Consider the following 7,782-nt stretch of genomic DNA (forward strand, 5'->3'; position numbering starts at 1 on the left):
AATGAGACTGGTGGGAGGAGGTGAGCAGGACCAGAAACTGAACTGTGATTATGGTAATAGAAACTTGAAAGTCTGTGAGATTGACAGGTGGAACAAAAGAAAATAGAGACTGCAAAACAGAAGCAGATTAGCACCTGAAAGGAATGGACCAAGTAGTGGTATAAAATTAGCACAAAAAAAAAAGTGCAAAAAAATATATTTTCTTTTCTTTTACATTAACTATATAAAATAAAGTTTGCAATAACAATTTAAGGGTTACCTTCTAATAGCATTTTCACTGAGACAATACCCACAGGAATCTTTAATAAATATGTGATGTCAATAATGTATATCATACATGCCCATGTGTTGCGGTTTATGCATGATATTATCTCTTGATAAAAGGAATCCATAGGAAACTAAATGTTAAAATGGTTCAATTTCATATGCTAAACTACATTTCTGGGGCAAGATTTAAGTTTTCCCTTAAGACAGCAAATTGAATCTCTTTTTAACACCCTTCTTTTCTAGTACCTTTTTTCTTTTGCCTTTTATGATGCTTGAAGCCCAGAGGCTGCAAGGATGCAGTGCTGAGCATGCCTGTCCTCTTCATCCTTTGTTGAAAGGGATAAGGAAGCACCCCAGAGCCTTAATTTCACAGGTGGAGGGAAGCTCATCTCCAAGCAGAAGCTCATTTGCTGGGTGAAGTTATGTGTCATTCTTTCCATTGTCTCTGAGGGAAGTCATGAAATAGGAGCAGTGTCTTTACCTGACTTCACCTCCCTGGGATGAATGAATTAGCAGCAATCCTGGGTTAACCCTGTAAACCCAGGTGAGCCTGGCTGAAGGCAGGTACAACAGAGCTTCTGAAAGTTCAGGGCTGGCCTCTGTTTTTTTAATCTCAGTAGCCAAGTTGGACTTTCTTCCTTTTATGGTTCTCATAGCTATTCAGGCTATAAACCCAGCTTTTAAATACATAGAATTAAAAAGCATGGGACTAGCTACTGTTTCTTTTTATTCTGTTTCCCTCAGTTCTCTCTTTTCAAGCAGAGATGATCATTTCCATATGCAATTTTCATGATTTATGTCAGAATCTAAGATGTAGTAGCCTTCGGGAAAATATTATCACTCAAATCTTACATGGATTTAATAATCAAAATGTATGTAACTGGGTTTTAGATCTGCTTTTATTTTATTTTAATCTATTTCTAATGTATGCCCCAAGGATATAGTAAGTCTCAGAGCAGACTTTTATTCACTACTACCTATATCAGCTCTGAGATGCCAATGAGTTTGGAATTTTCAGAAAAGTCAAGGAAAAGGAAAACATTTTTACTTTCAGAAAACTAAGGAAAGGGAAGCCAAGAGGCTCCTGTTTTGCCCTGGACAATGGCCAGCAGAGGGAGGGTTTGCATCAGGGAAATGGAGACAAAAAGCCATAGGAATCAAGAAGCTTGGGTAGGTTTTTTTTTTGGCCACCCTACTGAGCAACTTTCACTTCACTTCACAAGGCTTGTGGGATCTTAGTTCCTCTATCAGGGATTAAACTCAGGTCCACAGCAGTGAAAGCCTGAGTCTTAACCACTAGACCACCAGAGAATTCCATGAAAAGGGTAATTTTGACTTGGAATGGAGAAGGAGTACATAAACGCTATATGATATACTTGGGAAATAACTTAGTGATATAAAGTTAAAAGTTTAGATTCCAGTCCTAATCTTATCTTAATAAAAGTAGGGCCATAAGCAAGTCTCTTACTAGCTGGGCTTCAGTGTTTTTATCTGTAAAATAATGACAACAATGAATATAACTACTGTGCAGGATTGCTTTATAAAATGATACACAAACGTTTTAGATATATGAGTAAATACACATGATTCAAGCATCCTAAGAAAAAGAACTCTGGCCATAAGCACAAGGTGGTAGAAGAGAGGATATTAAATTAGGAAAAGGGGATGGGTAATAACTAATAGCCTGCTCAACTTCTCTTGTGGCTCAGCTGGTAAAGAATCCGCCGGAGAAAGAATGCAGGAGACCTGGGTTCGATCCCTGGGTTGGGAAGATCCCCTGGAGAAGGGAAAGGCTACCCACTCCAGTATTCTGGCCTGGAGAATTCCATGGACCGTAGTCATGGGGTTGCAAAGAGTCGGACACGACTGAGTGACTTTCATTTTCATGCAAATCAGTGCTGAAACTGTAACAGAATCAGTCTCATCATGTCACTTAAAAAGCTCCATGATTCCCTATTGCCTTCAGGATAAAGACCAAGTTGCTTACTTCAATATTCAAAGCCTTTTAAAAAATTTGGTCCCAGTCTACTTTTCTCACTGCATGTCCTGCCACCTCACCTTTTGCTGTCCTTTCCTCGTCATACACATTTCCTATTTGTAGTCTCCCCAAACTTCTCACGGCCCTACGACACTAACTTCTTCCAGGTCTTCTTTCAAGCTTTTTGTGTTTTGCTCCCTCTGCCTAGAATGGCCCTTTCTCTGCCTGTTGGAATTATATTCAGTGTCTCAGATGCAGTTCGAACATAACCTTTTCCAAGAAGAGTGAATATTAGTTTCTTACAATCACACTTAATTCATTCTTCAATACGGAAGCCACAGTCATCACTTGATTCTGAACTTCTTGAGAACGATGCCTGTTTCCCAGCTTTGAGCATTATGCCTGACACATAGTGGGTGCTCAGTAATGTTTTTTGATTGGTTGTAAAACCTGAACACACAGTTTCATCCCCTCTACCACCTTATACCAAATTCCATGGCCAAAAGCAGTCACCATTCCACCTGTCTCATTTAGACTTCACTGTGTTCACTCCAGGTCATTTGCTTTAAATGATTTTTAAAAGTGAGAAGGAAAACATTTTTTAGGAGTAGGAGTTTTGGTTTAAAAAAATTTTTTTAAGTCCAATATCCTTTATTGCTAAGTCATATAGTCATGCTACCCACCAAAAGGAAGATTCTGCCTAAGGAACAGATGACTCAACAAGGAAAAGAAAAATGCCCCAATATCATTCAATTTAACACCTCATTGCTGCTCTCTAGGAAATGATCTGTAAACTTAGAGTTCAGTTTGTCACCTCATTCCTGGAAATTTAACAATGTCTTTCTGACTTAAATTGATTCTATACACTGCTTTTCCTTTTATAGTTAATTAGATCCACAATGGTTTGTTGATTTGGGTTGAAGGGAGTAGGTGACTTCTACCAGTGTGATTCGTTAGTCCTCTCTCACCAATTCAGTTAATACTTAAGATGTTGACATCAAAGAACCTTCCATCACAAAATTTTAAATGGTGTTCAAAATGTAAATATCTGGAAGAAGTAATGTTATAACATTAAAGCTCAGGGATTCAACTTGGTTCCATTCATATAATGTTTGGAGTACCTATTCCATGCCTGCCTTCATTGTGTGTTAGTCACTCAGTCGTGTCTGACTCTTGGCGACCCCATGCACTGTAGCCCACCAGGCTCCTCTGTCCATGGAGTTCTCCAGGCAAGAATACTGGAGTGGATTGCCATTTTCTTCTCCAGGGGATCTCCCCAGCCCAGGGATTGAACCTGGGTCTCCCCCATTGCAGGCAGATTCTTTACCATCTGAGCCACCAGCAGCTTGCGATCTGGGGGGAAATAAAATCCAATTATCACAATAGAATGTAATAATTGCTCCTAGGGATGTTACTGGGGCCCAGAGAAAGGGCAAGCATTTCAGCCTGGGACAGGCTGGAGAGAGAAGGAACACAGTATCAGTAAAGATTATCCAGAAGGCTTGATATTTCATTATTGGGAGAGAATTTGTAGTCGTTGTGCTCAGTCATGTGTGAATCTTTGCAGCCCCATGGGCTGTAGCCCACCAGGCTCCTCTGCTATGGAATTCTCCAGGCAAGAATACTGGAGAAGGGTGCCATTTCATCCTCCAAGGGATCTTCCCGAGCCAGGGATCAAACTGTGTCTCTTGTGTCTCCTGCACTGGCAGGAGATTCTTTACCACTAGCACAACGTGGGAGAATGAATACATGTACATGTATAGCTGAGTCCCTTTGCTGTTTACCTGAAACTATGACAATGTTGTTAATCAGCTATATCCCAATACAAAATAAAAAGTTCAAAAAAAGAAAGAATTGGTGGACATTAGGGGTTATTGGACAGGATGTTCTCTAGAGGGGGGAACAACATGTGCAAAGATACAGAGGCATGTGGAAACAAGTTTGTAAGGCTGGTGTATAAAGTAGGTAGCAATCAAGTGAAGGATTAAGTTTTGACCATAATGTCAGGGAAGACTAACTTCATAATTATGCATAATATAGCCCTGGTAGAAGTTAACATGTGATAAATTTTTTAATTGCTCACCTTTCTTCCTGGTATATATATCAGCATCACATTTTTCACCCAACTTGTTGTGTAGAGACATACAGATATGGATTCACGTCCTGGCTGTGGCCCTTATTAGCTGTGACATATATTTAAGGTATTTAACTTCTCTGTGCCTTTTCCCTCATTTGCAAACTGGGAAAACATCTACCTCAACAAGTTGTTGAAAGAATTAAAAGAGATAATCTACTTAGCATAAGGTCTGATATACATACTAAGTTGGCTATATTGATGAAAATGAGTCCAGAGAACCTAATAAGGATATAAGAACAAGTGGACGGTAATCAAGGTATTGTAGTTAACAGCAGCCTAGAGTACACCAGAGGAAAAAGTACTGTCAAGAAGCTGTCTAACATAGAACTCTGCCTCTAAGAAGATCAATGCTCAAATCAACAGTATTTGACCCTGCCTGCTATCAAAGGCCCTAAGTATATCTGAGGAAAGATGAGGTAGGGAATAGAACAAAATAAAATCTCAAGCAGAAAAAAAGGAAATGAGAGAGAAAGGGAAAAGGAAGCAGAATGATCGGACAAAGGGGATAGGAGACACATTTCAGAGGCACATCTGTCATTAGTTGCCTATTTCTGGCTTAAACTTTCTGAAAGAGATGGTGACTTTGAGATAATGAAATGAAAGGTTTGGGAACAACAAGAGGTTATATATTCAGTAGTACTAGAGAGGGCTAGATATAAAAATATCCTAAGTAGAAGGAAGAGGGGCATCTCTGGGAATATTTGAGAGTCATCTTTTCTAAGGAGCTCTTCCTCAAACTTTAGAGAACACTTAGAGACTTGCTAGGTAGATTATTATGTTTTTAAGACCACTGATGTCAGGAAGGGCTGAGAGATTGCTACTCAGTAGAAGGGAAAATGTTAGGACAAGGTTTACGGATGAAATCTCTCTGAGAACCAAATTTTAGAAAAGCAATCCAGAGTAAACTTCCTTGCGTTATTCCATTTAAAAATGGATGACTGCTGCCTGATGATAGTCACCTAGTTGGCAAGAGGCATTTTAGTAAGATCCAAGCCATCAGGAGTTTGAATGAATTGGTTTTCCTTTCAGGAGCTTTCCAGTAGCCCCAACACCATCATGTGCACCTTCATGTGATTTTTAAAAATATATATGTATTTGTTTATTTGGCCGCACCGGGTCTTAGTCGCAGCATGCCGGATCTGGTTCCCTGACCAGGGATTGACTCTGGGCCCCCTGCGTGGGCCACATGGAGTCTTAGTCACTGGACCACCGGGGAAGTGCCTCCATGTGAATTTTGACTTGATTCTCTTTTGTAACATGAGTCTCTGTCCTGTGTTTACTCCTGAGAGATGATTCTGTCCTAATTATTTCTTTTCCACTTGTCTTTCATTTTTCAGTTTGTATTCTGGTTTATTTTTGGAACCTAAGCTATCATGACTGCCTGCTGCCTTTTTCTGTTCTTAGGCCTTAGTCTTTTCCTCTTTTGATTATTGCTAGTTTAGCAGCGATGATGCTAAAAAAAGGGGGCAGATGTTAATTAAGCAGAACAAGTCAAGCAAGTCAAAACTTCCAAATATTTGGTTTCAGGTTAGTTAGAGACAGCAGCATTTTCTTAGATGTGGTTTTATTTTGATGTGAGTTACATAAGGCCTCTGGTTGAGACTGTTATCTTTCTTCTGGGTGGCATCATGACAGAGCAATGGAAAGGAGATTCTGTCAAGATAGAGAGCAAGGACATTGCTAAGTAACAAGGCCACGAGGCAGAATCATGTGCCAGAGGCCATGACCCAGGCCTCAGCATAATCTTGAAGACATTTTTTGATGTTACTATCTCTTTCTAGGGACAAAGAGAATTTTGTCTCCCTGCCAGAATGATAATTGAGTGAATTTACAGCTTTTGTAAATTCACTTGTACCCCAAGTTTCACTGCTAAATAACAGTGAAAACATCATCATGATGAACAGACAATTCTTTGTATATTGTGTATAAGACACTGGCCAGGCAGCAGGTGAACAAAGAAGGAGAATAATGTGATTTGTACTCATAGGATTATCTGTTTTGAAATAAAGCACATACACTTAAATACATCCATTCATTTTAACAAACAAACAAAACCTGCCAGACAACACAGACTGAGTGCTAAATGAGTAACATGTAAGTAGGTGATCATACGCCTCAGTTCGCCCCAGCTTATGCCTATTGTTGCAGAGTAACTGTTCCCTTTGTAACTCTCAAACATCACAGTTTAGATAGTAAATTATGTGGTCACCCTGTGTATAGACCAGTGGTCTAGGAATTAAGGGGAGGGAGTTTGTATCGGTGGGTAAGGCAATTGGAGGGGAATTCATGGAGCTGGCAAAGCTTGAGTTGGGTCTTGACAGAGGCAAGAGGAGAGCGTTCTACAAGAGAGTATCTAGAGCGAAGGTACCACCATGGATGTGGGAATAAAGATAGCCATGGCCCAGTTCCAGGGGACACTGTTCACATTATGTCTCTGTGCCTGAAGCCCTCTGGATTGTGCAAGTGTTGGCTCTAAGGATGTGTCTTATTTGGGGAACAATTAGAAGATCCCTGTAGCTGGAGAAGAGAATTTGTGTAGAGGATGTATGTGAGGTAAGAATAGAAGCAAGCAAAGAACAGAGAGTGGCGGATATTAAATGCCAGATTAAGAAATTTAAATTTTTATCCTGTGGTGGGTTGGAATTTAGCTGAAGAGTTTTGAGCAGGAAATGATACTTTCAACAAAAAGGTTTTGGAAGATTAGTATCCCCAACTAAAGTGTGTAGTGTACTGAAAGAAGAAGAACTTGCTTCAGAAGTGTTGGAGGGACTTCCCTGGTGATCCAGTGGTTAAGAATCAGCTTTCCTAGGCAGAGGATGGGGGTTCAATCGCTGGTCCAGGAGGATCCCACTTGGCTCGGGACAACTAAGCCCAACAAGAGAAGCCCTCACACTGGAACTAAAGAAAGCCCGTGCACTGCAGTAAAGACCCCTGCTGCTGCTAAGTCACTTCAGTCGTGTCCGACTCTGTGCAACCCCACAGACAGCAGCCCACCAGGCTCCTCTGTCCCTGGGATTCTCCAGGCAAGAATACTGGAGTGGCTTGCCATTTCCCTCTCCAATGCATGAAAGTGAAAAGTGAAAGTGAAGTCGCTCAGTCATGTCCAACTCTTAGCGACCCCATGGACCACAGCCTACCAGGCTCCTCCGTCCATGCGATTTTCCAGGCAAGAGTACTGGAGTGGGTTGTCATTGCCTTCTCCCAATAAAGACCCCATATGGCACAAAAACAGTGTTGAAAATACCTACGAGAGAAGTGTTAAGTGTCTAAAATAGTGGCAGTACAGAGAAATATGAGGAGACAGACTTGAGAGAATTTGCAAAGACAGGATTGATAGTATGTTGGTAACTGGGCCAGTGACGTGAGGAGAGGAGACAATCGAGAATGACTCAGAATTTAG

The sequence above is a fragment of the Bubalus bubalis genome, chromosome 11 (assembly GCF_019923935.1).
Source record: "Bubalus bubalis isolate 160015118507 breed Murrah chromosome 11, NDDB_SH_1, whole genome shotgun sequence".
Classification (NCBI taxonomy): Eukaryota; Metazoa; Chordata; class Mammalia; order Artiodactyla; family Bovidae; genus Bubalus; species Bubalus bubalis.